Raw genomic sequence first — 26824 nt, forward strand, 5'->3', positions numbered from 1 at the left:
TACACGTGTGTATATATATACATATATATACAAGTGTGTATATATACATATATATACACAAATGTGTATATATATACATATATATACACAAATGTGTATATATATATGTATATATATACACAAATGTGTATATATATACACACACATATATATATAGAGAGAGAGTGAGAGAGAGCGAGAGAGGCAGGGTCTTGCTCTGTTGCCCAGGCAGGACTCTAACTCCTGGGCCCAGGCAATCCTCCTGCCTCACTGTACACCACTGCACTCAATTAACTTTCCTAAACTTTTTTTTTCTTTGTTTTTGTTTTAGTGACAGCAATCATCACTATAATTGTAGGGTTACTGTGTGCATTAGATGTGATAGAGCATGTGAAATGCTTGGTATAGTATGTGGCACCTAGGACACAGTAAGTGTTAACTCTCAATACCATCATTGTTATCTGTGAATTTATTAGAGCAATGGACTTTTCTTAATGTCAAGCTTATTTTGTTTGTGTTGAAGTCTAATAATTGCAGTGGGATGAAACGCATATTGAACACGCACAGCACTGGCAGGGTAATAGTTGGCGTGTGTTAGTCTTAGGGGGCAAGAGTGGGGATGATTCTGTTGTTTTTTGTTTTTGTTTTTGTTTTGAGACGGAGTCTTGCTCTGTCGCCCAGGCTGGAGTACAGTGGTGAGATCTCGGCTTACTGCAAGCTCCGCCTCCTGGGTTCACGCCATTCTCCTGCCTCAGCCTCAGGCGTAACTGGGACTACAGGCGCCCGCCACCACGCCCGGCTAATTTTTTCTATTTTTTAGTAGAGACAGGGTTTCACCGTGTTGGCCACGATGGTCTTGATCTCCTGACCTCTTGATCCGCCCGCCTAGGCCTCCCAAAGTGCTGGGATTACAGGCGTGAGCCACCGCGCCCGGCCAAGTGGGGATGATTCTGACAGGGAACTTTCTTCAAAATGTGGAGAGAGTATCAGATGGCCATCAGACCCACTAGGAAATCTGGAAGAAGATTTACTGCATTTCCTAATACTAGTCTTGCCACCTCCAATTTGTTCTCTCCATTGGTGTCAGAATGGTCTTTTCAATAAGCAGATCTGTGTTCCTCTCTTCCTACAGATCTTTCCGTGATATTCCACTGCTCAAGTGGTGAAATCCAAATTCTATCATATAGCAGACAATGTTGGTCTTTCATGAACTTTCCTTGTCTGTCCATCCGTTTCTATCAGCTACCCCTTCTTCTCCCCTAATGTGTGCTCTACTTCACCTTTTCCTTGCATATGGTTTCTCAAATTATAAACTACTTGTAGTTTTCCAAACACACCACAGATTCTTATGCCACGTGTTTTGCAGGAGTGATTTCCTCTGCCAAGAATGCCCTTCCTTTTCTTTTATTTGCTGAATTCTTACAAGTCTCAGTTCAAAGCTGCTGCTTCTCTTAACCCTCACTGACTCCAAATGCAGATGTAGACACTTTGTCCCACTATATTATGCATAGCCCTCCATCATGGTAATTTTATGATGATGCATTTCTGTCCTTCCCACTAGTTTATAAGCTGGGACCAAGCACTAGCAAATCTATCACACCCTTGGCCCAATACTTGCTCATATATTTCAGCCTTACAGTTTCACATTAATCTCATTAACTAGGTAGATGGGAACTGTCATACCATTTTATAATTGGAGAACTAGAGACCCACAGATATAAAAGGCTTTTCTAAAGTCACATAACTAGGAACTGGCAAGTCTAGGATTCAGATACAGGATTTCTGGATCCAAGTTTATTCCATTACTGAAATATTAAATTATAGTAACCCCATAGATATTTATAGAGTAACAACCATGTTAAAATCTCAGCATGGTGTTCTACAGGTGATAAAGATTTTTAAAAGAATATCCTTTAAAGGTGGTCCTGATCTCTTGATTAATACTAGGAGAATGTTCTTTTCACTTGCTAGTAATTGATATATAGTAGGCATCAAATGTAGTTATCAAAACAATGGGTGGATGGATGAATGCTTGGTGATTATGAAGGTAATGCTTTCATACGGCCTTGTAAATAAAAATGGATCAGGTGGTGACTCCTTTCTTAGACTATTTGTGGGTTTAAGGGATATTTATTTATTATGGATTTCAATTTTATATATGTCAAGAAAAATGAGTGGATGAGCTATAATAGTATACAAATAAATTGGTATAATTCAAATTAAAAACAAAAGACAGCATAAAGGGAATTAAAATTAACAGACACTTGCAATAAAGTAATTGGAGTTACATTTATAAGAAAGTTTGATAGCTAAGTGAAAGGGGATGTGTATTTAAAGTGTATAGTTTTTTGAAAGAAGAAGGCATATAAATTCATTTGTTGAGATAGGCTCCCTAGGACCATAAGGTTTAGTTGATTAATGAGTTTGACTAGATATTATCTCTTCAGTTCCAAGAAGTTGTCCTCAAAGGAAGAGCTTACAGAGAAAATAACATCCTAATCCAGATATTCCCTACCATGTTTGAACCCATGGGAAACCAGTGTCAAATTGCCATTTTCAAGTAATCCAGAATTATAGCCTGCTGCTCCAAGTTTTGTGAGACCCGAGTTCATTCTATTTTGAGGACTATCTTTTATTTTTTTTAAATTATACTTTAAGTTTTAGGGTACATGTACACAATGTGCAGGTCTGTTACGTATGGATACATGTGCCATGTTGGTGTGCTGCACCCATTAACTCATCATTTAGCATTAGGTATATCTCCTAATGCTATCCCTCCCCCACCCCCCACCCCACAACAGGCTCCGGTGTGTGATGTTCCCCTTCCTATGTCCATGTATTCTCATTGTTCAATTCCCACCTATGAGTGAGAACATGCAGTGTTTGGTTTTTTGTCCTTGCGATAGTTTGCTGAGAATGATGGTTTCCACCTTCATCCATGTTCCTGCAAAGGACATGAACTCATCCTTTTTTATGGCTGCATAGTATTCCATGGTGTATATGTGCCACATTTTCTTAATCTAGTCTATCATTGTTGGTCATTTGGGTTGGTTCCAAGTCTTTGCTATTGTGAATAGTGCCGCAATAAACATACGTGTGCATGTGTCTTTATAGCAGCATGATTTATAATCCTTTGGGTATATACCCAGTAATGGGATGGCTGGGTCAAATGGTATTTCCAGTTCTAGATCCCTGAGGAATCGCCACACTGACTTCCACAATGGTTGAACTAGTTTACAGTCCCACCAACAGTGTAAAAGTGTTCCTATTTCTCCACATCCTCTCCAGCACCTGTTGTTTCCTGACTTTTAATGATCGCCATTCTAACTGGTGTGAGATGGTACCTCATTGTGGTTTTGATTTGCATTTCTCTGATGGCCAGTGATGATGAGCATTTTTTCATGTGTGTTTTGGCTGCATAAATGTCTTCTTTTGAGAAGTGTCTGTTCATATCCTTCACCCACTTTTTGATGGGGTTGTTTGTTTTTTTCTTGTAAATTTGTTGGAGTTCATTGTAGATTCTGGATATTAGCCCTTTGTCAGATGAGTAGATTGCAAAAATTTTCTCCCATTCCCTAGGTAGCCTGTTCACTCTGATGGTAGTTTCTTTTGCTGTGCAGAAGCTCTTTAGTTTAATTAGATCCCATTTGTCAATTTTGGCTTTTGTTTCCATTGCTTTTGGTATTTTAGACATGAAGTCCTTGCCCATGTCTATGTCCTGAATGGTATTGCCTAGGTTTTCTTCTAGGGTTTTTATGGTTTTGGGTCTAACATTTAAGTCTTTAATCCATGTTGAATTAATTTTTGTATAAGGTGTAAGGAAGGGATCCAGTTTCAGCTTTCTATATATAACCAGTTTCCCCAGCAGCATTTATTAAATAGGGAATCCTTTCCCTATTTCTTGTTTTTGTCAGATTTGTCAAAGATCAGATAGTTGTAGATATGCGGCATTATTTCTGAGGGCTCTGTTCTGTTCCGTTGGTCTATATCTCTGTTTTGGTACCAGTACTGTGCTGTTTTGGTTACTGTAGCCTTGTAGTATAGTTTGAAGTCAGGTAGCGTGATGCCTCCAGCTTTGTTCTTTTGGCTTAGGGTTGACTTGGCAATGTGGGCTCTTTTTCGGTTCCATATGAACTTTAAAGTAGTTTTTTCCAATTCTGTGAAGAAAGTCATTGGTAGCTTGATGGGGATGGCATTGAATCTATAAATTACCTTGGGCAGTGTTTTGAGGACTATCTTTAAGGAAAAATCATTTAAAATTATGATTATAAAATTAAGTATGAATGTATGTATTTCTTTAGAATAAAAAAATCAAAACTGCAGATTTATGAAAACTGACAAGTATCACAAACCTTTTTTTCAGTTTTATTTTTGTTTCCACAGGATATTTCCCTTTTTTTTTTTTTTTTAGAGAAAAATGGATGGCTCTTAGACAAAACATTGAGTGTTAAGCAGAGAATGTAACCCAGGAATAAGGCTAATCACTATTGTTGAGGCTTGGGGGAAGAATACGGTACTCATTTCACGTAGGAAATCAGTTTCTGAAGAAATCAGTTATGAAATCAGCTACTGATTGGCTGGTGCTATCTGACCAAATTAGTGAAGCCCTGTGTAAGTGTTGAGCTGCCTGTTTTTGGATTTTCAAGGAAGTACTTTTGTTTGTTTGTTTTTGTTGTGTATGTGAGATACTCATTCCTAGACTACAATGCTATGTTGTGTTTATTGCCCAAGTAAGGTGCTTATTTCAGGATCATGGCATCTCCAGTAGTTTTAAATGTACAGCTGTCATCAGTCTGGGTGGTCATGTCAGGATTTACCATGCCTTCTTTTCATTATTCTGTTTATCCAGAGGAGAAGGACTGAGGTGTTCTATCTCTTTCCGGCACAAATCATCACTTCACATATCCCTTCTAGACAGCAGCTGTATGATAGCATGTAAGTACCTGCTAATGTCTCAAATCAAAGCAAAAAAATTCTTAGTGAAAACACAAAACTCTGTTATTATAGTTGGGAAAATTCCATGTAAACAAGGCTCCTATTTGACCCAGCCAAAACTAAGTGAATAAATACCCAAACTCAAATTGTCGTTTGAGAGCCAATCAGCTTTTCTTTTTTTTTAGGATACTTTTTTCTACTTGTTCTGAAGTGTGAACCGGAAAGAGCAGAAAGTATTAGCCAGAGAAAAGACATCCCTCTGTGAGGCTAGTAAATTCTTTAAAGTTGTATGATCTCCATTACCATGATAACAAATGACTCAAGGCTCTTTGGCTAGGCCCATATGGCATTTACTATCTCCTCTGTAATTTCAGCCATAAAACTGTGAAATTGCTCTAACTTCTAGGTAGCTTTCAACATTTCTGTTATTCCTTCTACTACTTACAAAGACTTCCTACTTTTTGCTGCTTGTATCACAATTTAATTTTTTTTTTTTCAATTCTAAGCCTTACAGTTGAAGGGAAATTGCATAGCTTTTTAGCTGTAATTCAGGAGGTAAGTGTGTCCAGGGCTGATCTTACAAATTAATCCTGATTTGATGTTGTTTACAGATAGCTTTTTCTTGAAAATGACAAAGATATTTCCTGTGCAAGATATGTTAATATGTAATTATCATGGAATATGTAACCATCAAATCAGGTATTGCTCTATTTTCCCAAGTAAGTAAACTAATACCTTTGAATTGATCCTACATTCTGGCACACACACACACACACACACAAAAGTAAACATTTAACATATAGTAGATATGTTTTAGTTCATGATTTTGCGGTGCTATGAAAGCAAAAGGAATTTGAGACATATTCAGGTAAACTGATTAAAAAATGATAAATTGATCAATTACATATTAAAAGCTATTAAGTCCCCAAGAAATATCAGCTATTAAAATATAAGCTAATACTTCAGAGATCACCACAGAAGCTAAAAGCAATGCCTTTGCTAGTTTATTTGGTAAACAAGCAGCTCTTGCTATCCAAACCATGGAGGTGCTATTAACTTTACATCTATCTTATTAAGCATTCAGAAAGATAATTGACTCAATTTAGGTAATTATAATTGCTTACAACTTAGCTATTCTATTTAAACTTTGCAACCAAAGCATAAGTAGTAGTATTATTTTCTCTCATTTTACAGATGAGAAATCCGAGGCTCAAATGTAACGAGTTTCTTCAGGGGAGCCAGGGTACAAACCCAGGTCCTTTTGACGTTTAAGTCAATATGCTCAACCACTACTACAGTATATTGCATAAGGTTTTCTCTACTCTTTAGAGCAGCCATTCTTTTTCTGTTTAATATTTTTTTTACTGTCTCATGCAATTTCCCTTCAAAATTGCCTTGCCTTTTTTTTTTTTAATCTTTCTGGAACAAATCTTTTCTGAAAATGTGTGATGTATTTCCCACTCCCTCCTCTCCTTGCCATTTTCCCCAATTTTAAAAAATTGAGCTAAATTGTATGTAACATAAAGTATATCATCTTAACCATTTTAAAATATACAGTTAAGTCGCATTAAATACATTTCTAGTGTTGTGCAACCATCAGTGCTATTCATCTCTATAACTCTTTTCATCTTGTAAAACTGATACTCTATCTATTAAACAGCAACTTCCTTTTCTTCCCTCTCCCCAGCCCCTGGCAATCAGCATTCTACTTTCTGTCTTTATGATTTTGGCTGCTCTAACTTCCTTGTATAAATGAAATCATACAATATTTGTCTTTTAATGACTGGTTTATTTCACTTAGCATAATGTCCTCAAGTTTTATTCATGTTGTAGCATATGTCAGAATTTTCTTTCTTAAGGAAATATTATCATTGTATGTATATACTATGAGTAATAATTCTGAATTATATTGAATACTAATAATTATAAATAATATTTTTGAATAATATTTACTTGTATGTATATACCACATTTTGCTTATTCATTTATATGTCAATGGACATGGGTTGCTTCCATATTTTTGTTATTGTGAATAATACCACTGTGAGCATGGCAGTACAAGTATCTCTTGAAGACCCTCCTTTGAATTTTTTTAGATATTTACCTAGAAGTGAAATTGCTGGATCAAATGTTAACTGTGTTTTTAATTTTTTGAAGAACTCTCATACTGTTTTCTATAGTGCTATACTATTAATATTTTACATTCTTAGCAATAGTGCACAAGAGTTCCAATTTCTTCATATCTTTACCAACACTGGTTATTTTGTTGTTGTTTTCTTTTTTGGTGGTAGCTATCTTCATGGGTTGGAAGTGGTAGCTCATAGCTTTGATTTGCATTTTCCTATTAGTGATATTGACCATCTTTCCATGTGCTTTTTGGACATTTGTGTATTTTCTTTAGAGAAATGTCTATTCCAAGTTTTTTGCCTGTTGTTTAATATGGTTGTTTTTTGTTGTTGAGATTTAGGAGTTCTCCATACATTCTAGAGAGTCATCATGTATCAACCATATAATTTGCAAATATTTTCTTTTATTCTGTGGGTGGCCTTTTTACTCTGTTTTGGTGGTGTGTTCTGATAGGCAAAATTTTTAATTTTCACGAAGTTCAGCTTGTCCATTTTTTCTTTAGTTGCCTGTACGTTTGGTGTCATATCCAAGATCCAAGAAATTATTGCTAAATCCCATGTCATGAATCTTTTACCCTTTGTTTTTTCCTATGAGTTTTACAGTTTTAGGTCTTACATGTAGGTCTTTGATCCATATTGAGTTAATATCTGTATATGGTGTTAGGTAAGGGTCTGACTTCATTTTATTTTTTGTATGTGAATATTCAATTTTCCCAGCACCATTTGTTGAAAAGCTTGTCTTTTCCCCATTGAACGCTATCAGTACCCTTCTAAAAAATTTGACCATACGTGAAAGAGTTTATTTTTCTGCACTCTACTCTCTTAATTCATCTATATATCTGTCTTTGGCACCATCCTGTTTTTATTACAGTAGCTTTGTATTAAGTTTTGAAATCAGGAAGTGTGAGTCCTCCAGATATATTCTTCTTTAATGATGTCTTTTGCAGACGTAGAAAAACTCATTCTAAAATTCAAATGGAACCAAGATTGTTTTGTCTATTTGGGGTCCCATGAGATTTTATGTCAATTTTAGGATGGGTTTTCCTTTGAACAACATTGGAATTTTGGTAAAGATTACATTAAATCTATATTTTGCCATTTACTTTTGATTTTAGTAATTTGAGTCTTTTCTCTTTTTTCCTTAGTCCATCCAGGTAAAAGTTGGTCGATTTTGCTGGTCTTTCAAAGAACAAACTTATAGTTTCATTTATTTTCTCTATTGTTTCTCTATTCTCTATTTCATTTGTTCTCTGGTGTAATCTTGATTATTTCCTTCTTTCTGCCAGCTTTAGTTTAGTTTGTTCTTCTTTTTCTAGTTTTTCAAGATGTAAAATTAGGTTGTTGGGCTGAGATCTTTCTTGCTTTTTAATGTGAAGATTTATAGCTGTACATTTCTCCTTATCATTATTTTCACTGTTTCCCATAAATTGTTACAATGTGTTTTCTTTTTTATTCATCTCTATGTATTTCCAATTTCCTTTGTGGTTTCCTCTTTGTTTTCCTTCGTTGTTTAGGAATGTGTTATTTAATTTTCACAAATTTGTGATTTTCCAGTTTTACTTCTGTTATTGATTACTAATTTTATCCTATTGTTGTTAGAGAAGACGTTTTCTATATCTCTCTTTTTCAATCTATTGAAACTTAATTTGTGGCCTAACAGAGGTATTGTCTACCCTGAAAAATGTTCCATGTGCATTTGAGAATAATATGTATAGTGTTGTTGGGTTGAGTGTTCTGTGTGTGTTTGTTAGATTTGGTTGGTTTATTGTGTTATTTAAGCCCTCTATTGCCTTAATTATGTTTTATCTAGTTGTGCTATCCATTATTGAGAGTGCTGTGTTCAAATCTCCAACTATTATTGTGGAACTGTCTATTCTGCTTTCAATTCTGTCAGTTTTTGCTTCATACGTTTGGATGGTCTGTTATTAGGTGCATACATGTATATAGTTGTTGTATGTTCTTTCTGTATTGAACCTTTTATTAATAGAATAAGATCCTTCTTTATCTCTTGCAATCTTTTTTGATTTAAAGTCTTTTTACTGTTAATATAGCCACCCCTGCTCTCTTTTGATTACTATTTGCCATTTTTTCACTTTCAACCTATTTTGATTTTGGATCAAAAGTGAGTCTTTTGTAGATAGCATATCGTTGGACCATGTGCTTTTATTTATTCTTCCAATCTCTTTCTTTTGAGTCAACAGTTTAATCCATTTATATTTAAAGTGATTACTGAAAAAGAGGAACTTCTGTCATTTTGCTATTTTTTAAATAGGTATTATAGCTTATTTTTCTTCATTTTCTGCATTACGGTTTTATTTTGTGTTTAGCTGATTTTATAATAAGACATTATATTCCTGTCTCATTTCCTTTTGTGTATACTGTACAGCTATTTTCTTTGAGATTACTATAGGAATTACATTTATTTAACTTTATACCAGCTTAACTTCAGTAATACACAAAAATCTGCTATTTTTAACAAGTCTCTCCTAAATCCTTTTAGTTGTAGATGTCACAAAATTGCATCCTTGTACATTAAATACTCCAAATATAGGCTACAAATTTTAAATTTAATTCTTATTTTTTGACAAAATATAATTGTATATAACTGAAGAGTACACAGTGATATTATATACTCACACAAGTGTGGGATTATTGAAAAAAGCAAATTAACATATGTATCACCTTAATTTTTATTTTATTTTATTTTTTCTTTCCACACTACACTGATGTATGTATCACCTTAAATACTTATCATTTATTCCTCCTAATTGCAACTTTTTGTCCTTTGACAAATCCCATTCTCCCAACTTCTCCAGCTCTAGTAATCACCATTCTACTCCCTGCTTCTGTGAGTTTGTTTTAGATTCCACCTGCAAGTAAGACATGTTCATTTCTCTTTCTATGGCTTCTTTCATGTAACATAATGTCCTCCAGGTTGATACATGTTGAAAAAGACAGAATTTCTTTTTTTCTAAGGCCAAATAGCATTTTCTTCTGTAAATATATCACATTTTCCTTATATATTCACCCATTAATGCAATACTGATAAAACTTTTACATGATGAAATGGGATCTAGTTTTTTGTTTGTTTGCTTTGCACACAAATATCCAATTTTTCTAGCACTATTTATTGAAGAGATTATTCTTTTCCCAATATATATTCTTGGTGCAATTGCTGAAAATGAGTTGACTGTAAATGGATGGATTTATTTCTGGGTTTTATATTCTCGTCCATTGGTCTTTTATGCTAATATCATGCTATTTCTGTTCCTATAGCCTGGTAATATTATTTGAAATCAGGTAATGTGAATGCTTCCAGCTTTGTTCTTTTGGCTTGGTATTGATTTGGCTAATAGTAGTCTTTCGTGTTTTCATATAAATTTTATAATTGTTTTTTCTATTTCTGTGAAGAGTGTCTTTGGTATTTTAATAGAAATTGCATTGAATCTGTAGATTATGTTGGGTAGTATGGTCATTTTAACAATATGGATTCTTCCAATCCTTGAATATGGATATCTTTCTATTTATTTCTGTCCTCTTCAATTTTTTTTAAATCAATGTTTGATAGTTTTCACTGGAGAAATATTTCACTTCTATGGTTAAATTTATTCCTAGGTATTTTTTTCTTGTCTATTATACATGGGATTACTATCTTGGATTCTTTTTCAGATTGTTTGCTGTTGATATATGTAAATGCTCCTGATTTTTGTTTGTTGCTTTCTGATCCTGCAACTTTCTTTACTGCGTTTCTTGAAACAAATGAAAATAGAAACACAACATACAAACACCTGCATAATAGAACAAAAGCAGTACTGAGAGGGAATTTTATAGCAATAAATGCCTACATCAAAAAAGTAGAAAGATTTCAAGTCAATAACCTAATGATACATCTTGAAAACTAGAAAAGTAAGGACAAACTGAACCTAAAATTAGTAGAAGAAAAGAAATAATGAAGATAACAGCAGAAATACATAAAATTGAGACTAAAAATAAAAAAATAACACAATGAAAAGTTAGTTTTCTGAAAAGATAAACAAAATCAACAAAACTTTAGCCAGATTAAGAAAAAGGAGAGAAGACCCAAATAAATAAAATCAGAGGCAAAAAAGGAGATGTTACAATGATACCACAGAAATTAAATGGATTTATTAAAGGCTACTATAAACAACTATATGTTGATCATTTGGAAAACCTAGAAATAGATAAATTCCTAGACAGATGAAATGTAAGAAGATTGAATCATGAAGAAATAGAAAACTAAGACAGATTAAGAATAAATTATGAAGTAGAAGCAGCATTGAAACTGGTTTTATGGCCTAGCATATGGTCCATCTGGAGATTGTTCCATGTGCACTTGAGAGGAATATATATGTTTTGCTGTTAGTAGGTGAGTGTCCTATACACATTTATTAGGTATTGTTGGTTTAACATTTTGTTCAAGTCTTCTATTTCCTTGTTGGTCTTCTGCCAATTGCTCTCTCCATTACTGAGAAAGAGGTTTTGAATTCTCTAGCTGTTACTGTTAAATTGTATATTTCTTCCACCAATTGCATTAGTTATTGCTTCGTGTATTTGGGTGTTCTGTTATTAGGCTCAAATATTTATAATTATTTTGTCTTCCTGATGGCGTGACCTTATTGTCATTAAAAATTTCTTTATTAAGCATTTTTGTGTTAAAGTGTATTTTGCCTAATGTTAGTATAGTGACTCTATTTCTGTTGGTAGCTGTTTGCATAATATATTTTTTCAATATTTTTACCTTAATTTCTTTAGTGTCTTTGAATCTAAAGTGTTTATTTTATTTAAAAGCATGTAATTGGATCATATTCTTTCATTCTCTTTTACTTAGCTCATTCACGATTGACAGGTATTTCTGCCTATCTCTGTCGTTTGCCTGGAGGTCATTTAAGTTTAATGTTACTACCGATGAAATCACATTTGCATCTGCTGTTTTGTTTTGTGTTTTCTTTTAAAAAAAATTTATTTTAGGTTCAAGGGTATGTGTACATATTTGTTATGTATATATAAATTGCATATCATGGGGGTTTGATGCACAGGTTATTTCATCACCCAGATAATAAACACAGAACCTGATAGGTAATTTTTAAATCCTCATCCTCCTCCCATTTTTCACCCTCAAGTAGGCCCCAGTGTATGTTGTTTTATTCTTTGGGTTCATGTATTCTCAACGATTAGCTCTCACTTATAAGTGACAACAGGTAGTATTTGGTTTTCTTTTCCTGTGTTAGTTCGCATAGGACCTCCAGTTCCATCCATGTTGTTGAAAAAGACATGACCTCATTATTTCTTATGGCTGCATGGTATTTCATGTGTATATGTACTACATTTTCTTTATCCAGTCTACCATTGATGGCTATTTAGGTTGATTCCATATCTTTGCTAATGTGAATAGTGCTTCAGGGAACATATGTGTACATGTGTATTTATGGTAACACTATATTCCTTTGGGTATATACCAAATACTGGAATTGCTGGGTCGAGTGGTAATTCTGTTTTAAGTTCTTTGATATATCATTACACTGGTTTCCACAATGACTGAACTAATTTACAGTTCCACCATTCCTGAATTTGAATGTTAGCTGCTCTAGTGAGGTTGAGGACATTTTTCCCAGATGATATCCTCACATATCTTTTCTACGTTGCTAGCTTTCTGCCTCTCTCTCAGAGATGTCAATGAGTCATGGATTTGGTCTTTTTACATAATTCCATATTTCTTAGATGTTTTGATTATTATTATTATTTTTTGAGACGGAATTTTGCTCTGTCACCAGGCTCGCTCTTTCTTTCTTTCTCTTTCTTTCTTTTTTTCTTTCTTTCTTTTTCTTTCTTTCTCTTTCTTTCTTTCTTTCTTTCTCTTTCTTTCTTTCTTCTCTCTTTGTTTCTCTCTTTCTCCCTCTCTCTCACTTTCTCTCTCTCTCTTTTTCTTTTTTTTTTTTTTGACGGAGTCTCGCTCTGTCACCAGGCTGGAGTGCAGTGGCGCAATCTCGGCCCACCACAACCTCTGCTTCCTGGGTTCAAGCGATTTTCCTGCCTCAGCCTCCTGAGGAACTGGGACTACAGGCATGCACCACCACACCCCGCTCATTTTTGTATTTTTAGTAGAGACAGGGTTTCACCATGTTGGCCAGGATGATCTCCATCTCCTGACCTTGTGATCCACCTGCCTCGGCCCCTCAAAGTCCTGGGATTACAGGCATGAGCCACCGCTCCCAGCTGGTTGTTCAATTTCTGTGTAGTTGTGTGGTTTGAATGAATTTCTTAATGTTGAGTTCTAATTTGATTGCACTGTGGTCTGAGAAACTGTTATGATTTCAATTATTTTGCATTTGCTGAGGAGTGTTTTACTTTCAATTATGTGATCTATTTTAGAGTAAGTGCCATGTGGCAATGAGAAGAATATATATTCTGTTGTTTGGGGTGGAGAGTTCTGTAGATATGTGTCAGATCCATTTGATTCAGTGCTGAGTTCAGTTCCTGAATATCTTTATTAATTTTCTGCCTCAATGATCTGTCTAATATTGTCACTGGGGTGTTAAAATTTCCTGCTATTATTGTGTGGGAGTCTAAGTCTCTTTGAAGGTCTCTAAAAATTTGCTTTATGAATCTGGGTGCTACTGTGTTGGATACACATATATTTAGGATCCTTAGATCTTCTTGTTGAATTGAACCCTTTACCATTATGTAATGGTCTTTTTTGTCTTTTATGATCTTTGTTGGTGTAAAGTCTGTTTTGTCAGAAGCTAGGATTGCAGCCCTTTCTTTTTTTCTGTTTTCCATTTGCTCGGTAGATTGTCCTCCATTTTTTAAAAATTTTTTATTTTGAGCCTATGTGTGTCACTGCATGTGAGATGAGTCTCTTGAAGACAGTTTACCAATGGGTCTTGGTACTTGATCCAGCTTGCCACTCTCTGTCTTTTAATTGGGACACTTAGCTCATTTACATTTAAAGCTAGTATTGATATGTGTGGTTTTGATCCTGTCGTTGTGATTCTAGCTGGTGATTTTGCTTGTTTTTATGGTTGCTTCATAGTGTCGTTGGTCTGTATACTTCAGTGTTTTTTTGTAGTGGCTGGTAATGGTCTTTCCTTTCCATATTTAGTGCCTCCTTTAGGAGCTTTTGTAAGGCAGTTCTGGTGGTAACAAGTTTCCTCAGCATTTGCTTGTCTGAAAAGGATCTTATTTCTCCTTCGCTTATGAGGCTTAGTTTGGCCAGATATAAAATTCTGGTTTGGAATTCCTTTTTTTTTTTTTAGTAGGTTGAATATTGGCCCTGAATCTCTTCTGATTTGTACAGTTTCAGCTGAGAGGTCTGCTGTTAATCTGATGGCTTTCTTTTGTAGGTGACCTGGACTTTCTCTCTAGTTGCCTTTAACATTTTTTCTTTCATTTTGATCTTTGAGAATCTGATGATTATTTGGGATGATCATTTGGGATGATCTTCTCTTGGAGTATTTCACTGGGGTTCTCTGCATTTTCTGAATTTGAATGTGGGCCTCTCTAGAGAGGTTGAGAAAGTTATCATGGATGGCATTTTGAAACGTTTTCCAAATTGGTTAAAGTTTTTGAGACTTGTTTTGTGGCCTAACATATGGTCTATTCTGAAAAATGTTCTATATTTGATGAAAAGAATGTATATTCTGCACCAATTGAGTTAAATGTTCTGTAAATGTCAGTTAGGGTTATTTGGTCTAGTGTGTAGCCAAACTCAGATGTTTCTTTTCCTATTTCAGTTTGGATGATCTGTTCATTACTGAGAGTGAGGTGTTGAAGTCCCATACTATTATTATATTGCAGTCAGTTTCTCTCTTCAGACCTATTAATGTTTGCTTAATAAACTTAGTTGTTTTGTGTTGGCTGCGTATATATTTATAATTGCCATATACTCTTGCTGTATTGAACTTGCTATCAGCATACCGTGATCTTCCTTGCCTATTTAAAAGTATTCTAGTTTTGTAGTCTATTTTACCTCCTATGTTCTTGTTTTCTGGTGGGTTTTTTTTGTTTTGTTTTGTTTTGTTTTGTTTTTTCCGGAGGTTTGCTCTTGTTGCCCAGGCTGGAGTGCAATGGCATGATCTTGATCTTGGCTCACTGCAATCTCCGTCTCCTGGGTTCAAGTGATTCTTCTGCCTCAGCCTCCTGAGTAGCTGGGATTACAGGCATGTGCCAACACAACCTGGCTAATTTTGTATTTTTAGTAGAGACTGGGTTTCTCCATGTTGGTCAGGCTGGTCTCAAACTCTTGACCTCAGGTGATCTGCCCTCTTTGGCTTCTGAAAGTGCTGGGATTACAGGCGTGAGCCACTGAACCCGGCCTCTGGTTGTATTTTTGGCTCCTCTCTTCCTTTCTTTTTTCTTATTGTCTTCTTTTGTAGTTAAGTGATTTTCTCTTGTAGTATGTTTTAATTCTTTGCTTTTTATTTCTAGTGTTATCTATTATACCTGTTATAGCATTTTGCTTTGTGATTACCATAATGCTTATGGAAAATATCTTATAGCTATAACAGGTTATTTAAAGTAATGATAACTTATCTTTGATCACAAATAAAAGAATAGAATAAAACAAAGGAAAAACTAAAAAAACTTTATATTTTAACTTCATCACCCCACATTTTGACTTTTTGTTTTTTTAATTTACATCTTTTTATATTGCCTATCTCTTAATAGTGTGCAGCTATTATTGCTTTCAGTAGATTTGTCTTTTATTCTTCATGCTAGAAATATGAATGAATTACACACCACAATAGAGTATTAGAATATTCTCAGTTTGTCTGTGAACTCAGTTTTACCAGTGGGTTTTATACTTTCAAAATTTTTTTTTCATGTTAGTGTTTTTTCTTTTAGATTGAAGGACTCCCTTTAGCATTTTTTGTAAGACAGGTCTAGTGGTGATAAATTGTCTCAGCTTTTGTTTGCTTATTTATTTCTCATGTGTCAAGGTAGCTTTTGTACAGCATACTCGGCAGTTTTTTTTTTTTTTTTTTTCTGTCAACACTTTGAATATGTCTTCTCACTCTCTCCTGGCCTGAAGGGTTTCCATTGAGAAGTTTGTTGCCAGACTAATTAGAGTTCTTTATATGATTATTTGCCTATTTTTATCTTGCTGCTTTTAGGACCCTCTCTTCGTTCTTGACTTTGATTGTTTAGTTATTATATACCTTCGGATCACCTTATTTGGGTTGTATCTGTTTGATGATCTCTGACCTTCCTGCACCTGGATATTTATATTTTTATCAAGTTTTGGAAAGTTTTCTGTTATTATTTCTTTGAATATTTTTTCTACTCCTTGCTCTTTTTCAACTCCCTTTTTAACACTGATAGTTCTTAGATTCACTCTTTTGAGGTAATGTTCTTATAAGATTCTTATATTGTGTAGGCATTCTTCATTCTTTTTTCTCCTATCACTGTGTATTTTCAAATAGTCTGTGTTTGAGCTCAATCATTCTTTTCTCTGCTAATCCATTCTGCTATTGAGAACCTCTAGTGCATTTTTTTTTTTTTTTTTACTTCAGAAAATGTATTTATCAGTTCCAGGATTTCTATTTTCTTTTGTAAAAATTTTGATCTTTTGTTAAATTTATCAGATAAAGTTTTGAATGCTTGACTGTGTTATCTTGGGGCTTTCTGAGTTTCCTTAAAACGTCTATTTTGAGCTCTTAATCAGAGAGCTCACACATTGCCATCTCTTTAGGGTCAGTCACTGGCTTCTTGCTTCGTGTGTATGGGGAAGTCATGGTTCTGTTGGTGTTGTTTGTCGTAGATGTATGGATGTGTGTTTGCGTTGGAGGATTAGTTATTTATTCCAATTTTCTCTGTCTTGTTTGGTTCCCTTGGATATGTTTACTTAGAAATTCTTTGGAACATAGCTGTTGAATTATTTCATGCTAGATCACTGCCTCTTTTTGGGCACAAGATAGCACATTAAACCAAGGTTTGCCTTGGCATTAGCAAATGTTCAGAGCACTGCTTGTCCCAGATGGGAGAGATCCCAGAGTGATCCCAGGTTATGTGGGAAGGCTGGCTAGGGGCTTGTGCCCAGGGGATTCATGGAACATACTTCCTACAGCATAGGGCTGCTAAACAGCCACTCTGATATGGCATCTCCTTTGTCTGAGAAAGAGAGCAGAATTTTAAGGGCTGTGGATGATATTCTCACTACTCTCATTTGTCTCTGGCTACCTTTGGGGGATTTTCTCTCTTCAGGCACATGTGATGCTTCTCCTAGGTTGAGGCAGAAACAATTATCCATCACCTTGGAGTTTCTTCACTTCTCTGTAGCCCTAGGAACTGGCTTATCCTCAGATTTGAGTTGAGGGTTATTGCCAGTGATAATCTTGGTGTGTAGATATTTGTTTTGTTTTTTGGGGGGTTGGTGTGAAGCCAGCTTGCATTTAGTCTGCCATTTTGGTGATGCCACTCTCATCTATTTTTTAATTTGTACTTTAATTGTCTCTAATTTTTGTTGACTATATATATGCATTTTTGTTTTCTTTTTTTCTGGTTGCTTTTAGGTGACTTCTAGGAGATGAAGGGAGAAGTTCTATATTTACTCTGCCTTTTAAAATTAGATGGGTTCCGTGCCTGATATGAATGAACTGCCTCTGTTTGAAATCTCTGATGAATGGGAAGGCCAAGTGGTCATATTTTGCCACACATTTCTCCTGATCGTAACTGGTTAGATCTGGAAAGAACCACTTTCCCAAGGGAAACGAATCAACTAGAACTTGCAGAGCCAATCAGATTTCCTTTCATCTACCCCAGAATTTAACTACGAATTTGTAATAAGTTTGTCACAGGCACTTGGGATAAAAGTCATAGAGAAATTCAATTGGGCTGGCCATACTGAGTTCTAACTCAGATAAGTAACTGAAAGAAAGAGAATATTAGGACTAGAGCAAAGTGGAAGAGCAGTGACAAAAAGAAGCAGAGATAATCTCTATTCCCTTTTTGTTTCAACTGAGAGAAGAGAAAGGAAAAAACCGGTCAGGCAGGCAGTTAGGGTGGGTCCTTGCTTGAATTCTTTCAAACAAAAGAACAGCCTGAAAACTCAAGCTGCAGGTACAGATAAGGGACTTGCACAGGGGAGCTTGCCTAGGACATGCCTACAGCTCTACAGATAAGAAAGGCTACACAGGTGACTTGCCAAGACATGCCCACAATGGAAAATTCCATCCCCTAACACAGGCGCAGTAAGGAGAAGAAAGCAATATGAAGTAACTCAAGCTAAGGGCCAGCATGTGCACTAGGAGGATGGGATGGAGCTACCAGAAATTTATAGCTTATGCAAATGAAATGCTCAGCCCCCATCAGTATCTTATAAAACCTTACGTAAAAATGGCAATTCTCTTCCAGGCCCTTTATATGCAGTGGAGAGCCTTCTTCTTTCACTTAGTAAACTTTCACTCCAACCCCACCCTTGTTTCCACACTCCTTAATTCTCTAGGTCATGAGACAAAGAACTCTGGGTGATACCTCACAATGAGACTGCTACATTGTGGTGCATTGGTAAGACTGTAACATTTTGGTGTATTGTCTGAGAAAGGAAACATTAGAAGGGTGAGTAGGAGTGGGTCTCCAACTCTTTACTTTCATTTCCAAGGCTTCTCACCCTCAGATTTTTAAATTAAACAAAACAGTGGGTCCCTATCAGCCAATTAAAGATGAATAGCATGGCTGCCAGCCTTACAAGACTCAGGGGACAGGCTTGCTGGAGAGGACTTTGTCAATTCCCCATCGCTGTCATGTGGTGGGAATGTTGGCTCTGTTTCATTCCTGTTTCCTTTCATGAAGGACCTAGCCATCATGTGAGGTTGGAAGGAGGTCCTAGGGCAACTGAGGGCATCTGGCTAAGGCTATACCTTGGTGTTACCTGCAGTTCCCTGAACTAACTCCAGCCCCTGACAGCCCCTCAGGGTGTTGCCATGAGGACTTTCAGACCTTTTAATTGCATTTACTTCCTTCTTTTCATGGCGACTATGTCTCCTATCCCTTATGTATATGCAATGTTGTAGGTATTTTCATAGCCTGGGGAGATACTCCTGTTAAGAAAAGTCAGCAAGTGCCTTAGTCACTAGGAATGTAACTCAGAGAACTGTTGCTTCTGCGATTTTCTAGAGATGGGGTAACTTCAGGATTTCAGCTTTAACTTTCATCTAACAAGGGCCTTTTTGTTTCTCAATAATAGACATTCATGGCACTGTATAGGGGAATATTTCACCCAGAGAAAATACCCTTCTTTCCCTTTTTTTTAATAGTCTATGTAAGAGCTCAGCATTGTTCAGTGAATCTTAGCAATCCCTCTATGAGACAAATTAATTTTCCTCTGCTGGGCAGCATATTATGGGGACAACCTATTAAGGCTCAAATCTCTCTTTCTAACCTTTGCCTGGAAAAAGAATTTGAAGTCAGAGTTTTTACCTAACATTTCAAACCCTACAGTGCCACCTAGTACGATGGGAGTTTTCTCTGTGGGGATCCTTTTTGGCCCTTTGCACAAAACCTCTAGTTCCCTGATTCCTTTCTCTTTTATGTCCCTCTCTCAGTGATGAGGCTCCATGCCCTGTTTGTAGACAGGAAAATTCCCCTTTCAACAGCCGGGAGGAAGCTACCCTAGCAAGACAGAGTTTGTTTCAGTGCTATCCCCATCAGAGGAAAGACAGCCATTCAATTCTTACATTGATTTGAGGCACCTGTTCATTATCCAGCTACTTTGGCATCTAAGCAAGAAAGGGATCTTATGTTTAGAAGTCAATCGGTTCCATTCTCTAGGAACTTATAACTTTGCCCACGCAGTAGTAAGAGGATGTAAGGATAGAGTTAAGACACTCCCTCCATCAAAGGGTCTTTCCCAAATTCAACTACTGCACAATCTCTCCTGGGGCCCTAAGAATCTCAAGAGCCTTATGGGCCAAGTGGGTCCAGGAAGCCAGCAGGGTGGAGAGCTAGGGCCTCAAGCAGGTGAACATGACTATTTATGCTGACTAGCTTCTCCAGGTCTGTTGGTGAAGGTCATGCTTGAATCCATGGGTAGCACCTACGTCAGTTGCCAGGACCCAAAGGAGATTGGAGAAAAGAGGAGAAGGGGGACACCCTTTCCATCTTTTTCTACACCCTGGGTCACCCTGAAAGGAGGAAGGAGGCTAAGTGATACCTTCTCCTCCTCTCTTTTCTAGATAAGTAACAACCTGTCTTCAAGCCTGCCCATGGCTTGATGCCAGAAAACTTGCTTCAAGTTTTCTTTAGGCAAGCTTCAACTTCACTCACACATAGAGGCCTTCCAGGATTTACCCCAAGTATTTAAACTCTCTTGGAATGATGTTATATTACTCTTTTATTATTATTATTGTTATTATTATTATACTTTACTTTCTAGGGTACATGTGCACAACATGCAGGTTTGTTACATATGTATACATGTGCCATGTTGGTGTGCTGCACCCGTTAACTCATCATTTACATTAGGTGTATCTCCTAATGGTATCCCTCCTCCCTCCCCCAACCCCACGACAGGCCCCAGTGTGTGATGTTCCCCACCCTGTGTCCAAGTGTTCTTATTGTTCAATTCCCACCAATGAGTGAGAACATGCAGTGTTTGGTTTTCTGTCCTTGAGACAGTTTGCTCAGAATGATGGTTTCTGGCTTCATCCATGTCCCTAAAAAGGACATGAACTCATCCTTTTTTATGGCTGCATAGTATTCCATGGTGTATATGTGCCACATTTTCTTAATCCAGTCTATCATTGATGGACATTTGGGTTGGTTCCAAGTCTTTGCTATTGTGAATAGTGCTGCAATAAACATATGTGTGCATGTGTCTTCATAGCAGCATGATTTATAATCCTTTGGGTGTATGCCCAGTAATGGGATGGCTGGGTCAAATGGTATTTCTAGTTCTAGATCCTCGAGGACTCATCACATTGTCTTCCACAATGGTTGAACTAGTTTACAGTCCACCAACAGTGTAAAAGCATTCCTATTTCTCCACATCCTCTTAAAATTCTAACTGCTGCTGAGAAACAGGCAGCCCTACAGATAGCAGAGAAATCTGGAGATGAACAGCATGTCTCCCACAGCCAGTCAAAAAAGAAAGAGAGTCAAAAAGGGGAAAGAGGATGAGAAAGAGACAGAATCCCCATTCCCAGTAGGAAGAGAGGCAGTGTCCCTTGAAAACCTTAATTGGAAGCCTAGTAATCCCATAGATGAGTGGAAAAGAAAACACTTTCAGATGTGTATATCAGAGGGCTTACAAAGGACCAGAGCCAAACCTGTTAACTACTCTAAGCTATCAATGATAGATAAAAAGCTAGATGAAAATCTCTCAGTCTTTTTAGAAAGCCTGAGAGGGCTTTGGTAAAACACACTTATCTCCTAATTCAATTGAGGGACAGCTAATCTTGAAAGACAAGCTTACTCAGGTGGCCCCTGACATCAGAAGCAAGCTTCAGAATCAGGCTATAGGAACAGATGGCACGTTAGAAAACCTCCTAAGGGTAGCCACTTCAGTCTTTTATAATAGGAACCAGGAGGAGGCCCAGGAAAGGGAGAGGAAACACATAAAAAAGGCAGAAAGAGGGATACCTTGGAATGGAATGCAGGTCTGGAACTCCATGTAAGCCCTCACTTCAAGACAGCTTGGTAAAGTTGTCAGTAACAACCTTTGCTGCAGGCCTCCATCTTATTTTACATACTTGAGTGTGACCTGTAACCATGTCGCAGTACTTTTTTAAGCCTCTGCCATTTTACAATGGCGCACGGGTTCAATCCTGGCTTGGAGAATGAATACTTTCAAATTAATAGCTATGTGACTTTTACCATTTGCTAATTCTCTTCCCCCTCCATGAACAACTGCTAACTTCCTTTCTTAAATCTTTCTTTCTCTAAGTTGCCTTTAAAACTTCTGGATTTTTTTTTTTTTTTTTTTTTTTTTTTTTTTTGAGATGGAGTCTCATTCTGTTGCCCAGGCTGGAGTGCAGTGGCGCGATCTTGGCTCACTGCAAGCTCTGCCTCCCAGGTTCACACCATTCTCCTGCCTCAGCTTCCTGAGTAGCTGGGACTACAGGCGCCCACCACCATGCCTGGCTAATTTTTTTTTTTGCATTTTTAGTAGAGAACGGGATTTCACAATGTTAGCCAAGACCTCATGATCTGCCCGCCTCAGCCTCCCAAAGTGCTGGAATTACAGGCGTGAGCCACCACGCCCAGCCAAAACTTCTGGGTTTTGTAAAAGCTGCTTATCACCCCTTTGAAAATACTTTGTACACTCGAGGTTTAGTCATAACCTAATGGAGGCTTGTTGGTTTCACCTGTGAGATTACTTTTGATAAAGTTCAAAAGTCACAAATATTAACTTTTTGGTGTGCCTAAAGTTAGGTAACAATGAATTTAAAAGGATTTTCTTAAAGAGCACTCAGCTTAATTAAAAGTGGATATCCAAGTTATAGGTATATTTAAAAGACCTTTACGTTTTTCTCTTCTTGGATCTTGTTTTTCTGGAAAAGGTTTCTTTCTCAGTTGACTGAATTACTTTTCTCCACTCTTTCTTGCCACTCTTGGTGCATGCATGGAAGGCCCTAAGATAATTTCTGATGGCCTGCGGCTTTTTGGTAAAAACGGAAGATGCACCATGGATTCCATTTTGGGAGAAACCTCTGTTTTCCTTGTGGAACCCTAGGAATTAGAGGCAGATAGAGCCCTCTCAAAATCTGTTTTTGTCTTCCAGCTATACCTATTTATTAGGCCCTAGAAACTGCATGCTTTTTAAGCCCTGCTCTTAATGGACCCTTCCCAGAGGCCAATAATCCAATTAGGAGATTGACATATGAAAAATCTTATAACTACTTGATCTTCTTCTGTTTGTCTATGTAGTTATATATGTGTTGTGTGTGATATCTGTAAAAAGAGCTCTAATTAATTGGCTTAAAGAAAAATAAATGCTTAAATCAAATATTTTTATAGGAAAGATAAAAGCAGTAATGTCTTTTAGTTCACATGACTTTAATATTTAAGAAATAAAAATAGTTTTAAAGATAATTGGTAAAATGCAAATTTTGTCAAAATGTAAATAGGGGGTCTAAATCATGTACGTCAGATACTAGGCTTGCTAAATGTTTCAAGGTTGTAAACTGTCTGCTTTACAACTTGGCAAGCCGTGGGACATGTGAAATTAACCATGCCCCTAACTATGCTGGATAGATTCAGGACTTATCTGCACCTAGTATATAATTAAAACAACATACCAGGTTTTACATTAAAGTTAAAAAATGCTAAAAGTTACCATTATAACATGTAATTGAGACTACTGAAATTTGATTTACATGCAAGGTGTGTAAAAACAGTAAAATATGTTTTTAGTAAAAGATTATAAGTAAACATGAAAATGTAAATTTTGCCTAGGGTTTAAAGATTGTCTTAAATTAGATAAAATACAGCTGAAAGTTCAAGCAAGTTGTGGAGAGACTGTAAAAATTAATCTTGCAAAGGAAACTGTGTGTGTGAACATATTGACCAAATTCAAAAGGGTGTTATATGATTTTTGTAAATTGAGCACTGAAATAAAAGAACAGTAAGGTTTTCTTAAGATGCAATTCTGCTCTTTCGCAAAATTTGTAAAGGTTTATGAAAGGTTTGTAAGAATATCACCTCAGTCAAACTGATTAAGATTAGATAGAATTCTCTATAAGGTTTCATTAAAAATTGGGGTTGACACTAATAGTAAACTAATGCAAGGGTGAAGTTTGCCTTTCTCCCTCTTGAAAAGGATTTTCATGTAATAGTAAAGGCTAATAAAAGGATTTTGCTTTTTCAAATTTTTGAGTCATCATTTTGGGAAAATAAATAACTTATAGTAATCTGTAATTGTATTTCATAATATCAAGTTTTTATACCTCTAAATTTAACAGACTCCCCAAAATTAAATTTCAGTTTCAAAATTGTCTCTCCTGATGCCTAGCCTTTGGTTGTGACAGAGGGCCTCTGGAGCATCCAGAAAAGAGGTAAACAGGATTATTTAACATGTTTAGATACAAGGGATTGCCACAGTGATGTGTAATCTTCTTCAGTTTTTATTTCGGTAAATAATATTAATATATGTTCCAAAATCATATGGGATATCTAAGGTTCTAATGTCTGAACATATGCTGTCAATGATAATTAGGTTTATTATGTTAAGCTATTGTAACCACAGAAATAACCAAATGTCTTCACCAATCATATTCTTGCCTGTAACAACCCTGGAAATTTTGTCATTTACAGACAACTGTTGTCTTGTTTCAATTCTCTTCAAAAGATGGTTTATGATCAACTGTAGGACTTTAACAAGTGCTCTCAAATGCAGGTTTCTGATAAAAGAAAAATGTACACAACTCACGAAAAGCTGAAGTGGTTATGAATATCAAGCAGAATAAGAGTTAAAGAAATAGACTGAGCTAATAGGAAACTGAAGTAATTGTTCTAAATTTTTTGCTTAAAACATTGCTTATCCTTGTTTTGTTTTTCAGAGTCAAGGAAACTTTTCTTTTAAGCTAGCTATAGCTTCTAATAATTGACTAAGTTATACTCCTGTGAACAAAATTTGGGGACTATTTGTTTCTCTCTGCCTGGCTTCTCCAGAATTTGGAAACTCTTTTTGAGTATTCTTGACTTATGGCAATATGGTTGTTTGCATCAGTGCAATAAGAATCCATTTTCTTTTGCAACAGGTTGCATTTGGAGAAAATGGTTGATTCCCTTTAAGGAATCAAGGTTAGCCTGCAGAGCTAATAAAAGCCCCTTGGGAAAACTTGCCTGATACCTTGTCTACATACTCTCTGTACAGGATTGCTAATCTGTGGTGAGTAAATACTATCACTTTCTAATAGGCCCAGGAACACTTTGTTCTTGGGACCTCAAAAAAATAGGAATTCACCCAACTCATAGGTATTTGAGGATCCAAACCCATGGCTGGGCTGGACTTTAAAAAGTTCTATCTGAGATTCTTTGTGGAACAGAGTTCCATAAAGCCAATTTGAAAGGCTTATGTAAAAATAATTATTCTTGCTGCACTTTATGCAAATAATAAGGCCAAGTATAAAACTAAAGTGTAGTTTACAAACGACTCAGTTCTATCGTGATTTGTTTTTAACAAAAATGATGATTGGAGAGAGAAAAATTATCGTATGCTTATCATTAAATTCTAATCTCATTAGTTTTTTAAAGTTCTTGCCTACATTTTAGACTAACCCTGCTTATTCCTGTAACCAACCAGCAATCTCTGGCTGCAGCTCAGAAGAAACAAAAAGGGATGAGTAATGTAAAAATCTGGATCAATATTCAAGTTCTGGACAATTATCCTGCAAATCCTGCCTGTTAATGGGAATAAATAGGGTGCCCATAACCTGGAGGTTTCTTTGTTTGAAAAATAAAACCAAGGAAGTTAACCAAAGCCAAGCCCCATGCATCCAAATCTTGGTAGACATAACTATAGTCACCAGTGATCTGGTTGTGTTGGCAGCCTTGAGTTGTCTTTACCCTCCACCCTTGTTTCATTTTAATACATGTCCTCTAATAACCGAAATTGTTTCTTCTCACATAAAGGCTATCAAGCTCCAAACGCTAATGCAAATAAAACCACACATGGACGTGCCTTTTATCCAAGGACCCCCAGACCAGCCCCAGGAGGAAACCTAGCTGCTGTTCCCCTCACAACACCTTTCTCCAGTAGTATCATCACCCCACCTACCTAACAGAAGTTAGGGTCTCCACCCCTGAAGGGGAGAATGAGAGAGAACAAAGAAAGAAACTGGTCAGTCAGGCAGTTTGGGTGGATCCTTGGTTGAATTCTTTCAAGCAAAAGAACAGCCTGAAAACTCAAGCTCCAGGCACAGATAAGGGAACTTGCACAGGGGAGCTTGCCTAGGACATGCCCACAGCTGCATAGATAAGAAAGGCTACACAGGTGACTTGCCCAGACATCTCTGCAATGGAAAATTCCATCCCCTAACACATGTGCAGTAAGGGGAACAAAGCAATATGGAGTAACTCAAGCTAAGGGCCCTCGTGCACACTGGGAGGACAAAGTGGAGCTACCAGAAATTCACACCTTATGCAAATGAGACATCCAGCCTTCATTTTTTTTTTTTTTTTTTTTTTGATATAAAAGCCTTTGCATTCAACTGTAAAAATGGCAACCCTCTTCTGGGTCCCCTCTCTGTACCAGAGAGCTTTCTTCTTTCACTTACTAAACTTTCACTCCAACCTTACCCTTTGATTCCACACTCCTTAATTCTCTTGGTCATCAGACAAAGAACTCTGAGTGATACCTCACAGTTAAAGACTGCTACATTGTGGTGCATTGGCAAGACTGTTACATCATGAGGGATGGCTATTGTATATCTTACTCTTCAATTCTGTGAGATCTCTGTTTCTACAATAATACTGTGATCTGTGAAACAGGTTTGGTATGTCTTTGTTTTCTGTATTTGTAAAAAATAAAAATAATGAAGAAAGGCTTCAAATCCAGGACTGATGGCACTTGAATTAAAAATGCTAAAAATAAAACAAACTAACATCATTCACATTGGAATGATGGCTTGTATAATAAAAATTTTGGTATCACAGGAAAATTCTTAGAAATAACTGGCTGTATATTGAAGAACACTTATCAAAGAGTTAAGGTGGGTCATATATAGTCCATGTTAATATGAGTTCATCCCAGAGAGGGCATGTTGATTTGGTGTGAGACAGTAAGTTAATTAGTGCAGTAAATTAATATAGCATGCAAGTGACAATAC

General features: G+C 36.4%; 1 long non-coding RNA gene across 2 annotated transcripts in view; it reads left to right on the top strand.

Moving 5' to 3' along the window:
• LOC134808293 (uncharacterized) overlaps window positions 1-26545 on the top strand; it is a 41538-nt gene extending 14993 nt beyond the window's left edge. The window contains exons 3-6 of one of the 2 annotated variants that reach the window (XR_010150939.1): window positions 4829-4914; window positions 23979-24049; window positions 24755-24885; window positions 25629-26545. This is a non-coding gene — a long non-coding RNA (uncharacterized LOC134808293). The remainder of the gene's footprint in view (window positions 1-4828; window positions 4915-23978; window positions 24050-24754; window positions 24886-25628) is intronic. The other variant, XR_010150940.1, reaches the window with a different exon arrangement.
• Window positions 26546-26824: the final 279 nt, after the last annotated feature.

Source organism: Pan troglodytes, chromosome 15 (genome assembly GCF_028858775.2).
Source record: "Pan troglodytes isolate AG18354 chromosome 15, NHGRI_mPanTro3-v2.0_pri, whole genome shotgun sequence".
NCBI lineage: Eukaryota > Metazoa > Chordata > Mammalia > Primates > Hominidae > Pan > Pan troglodytes.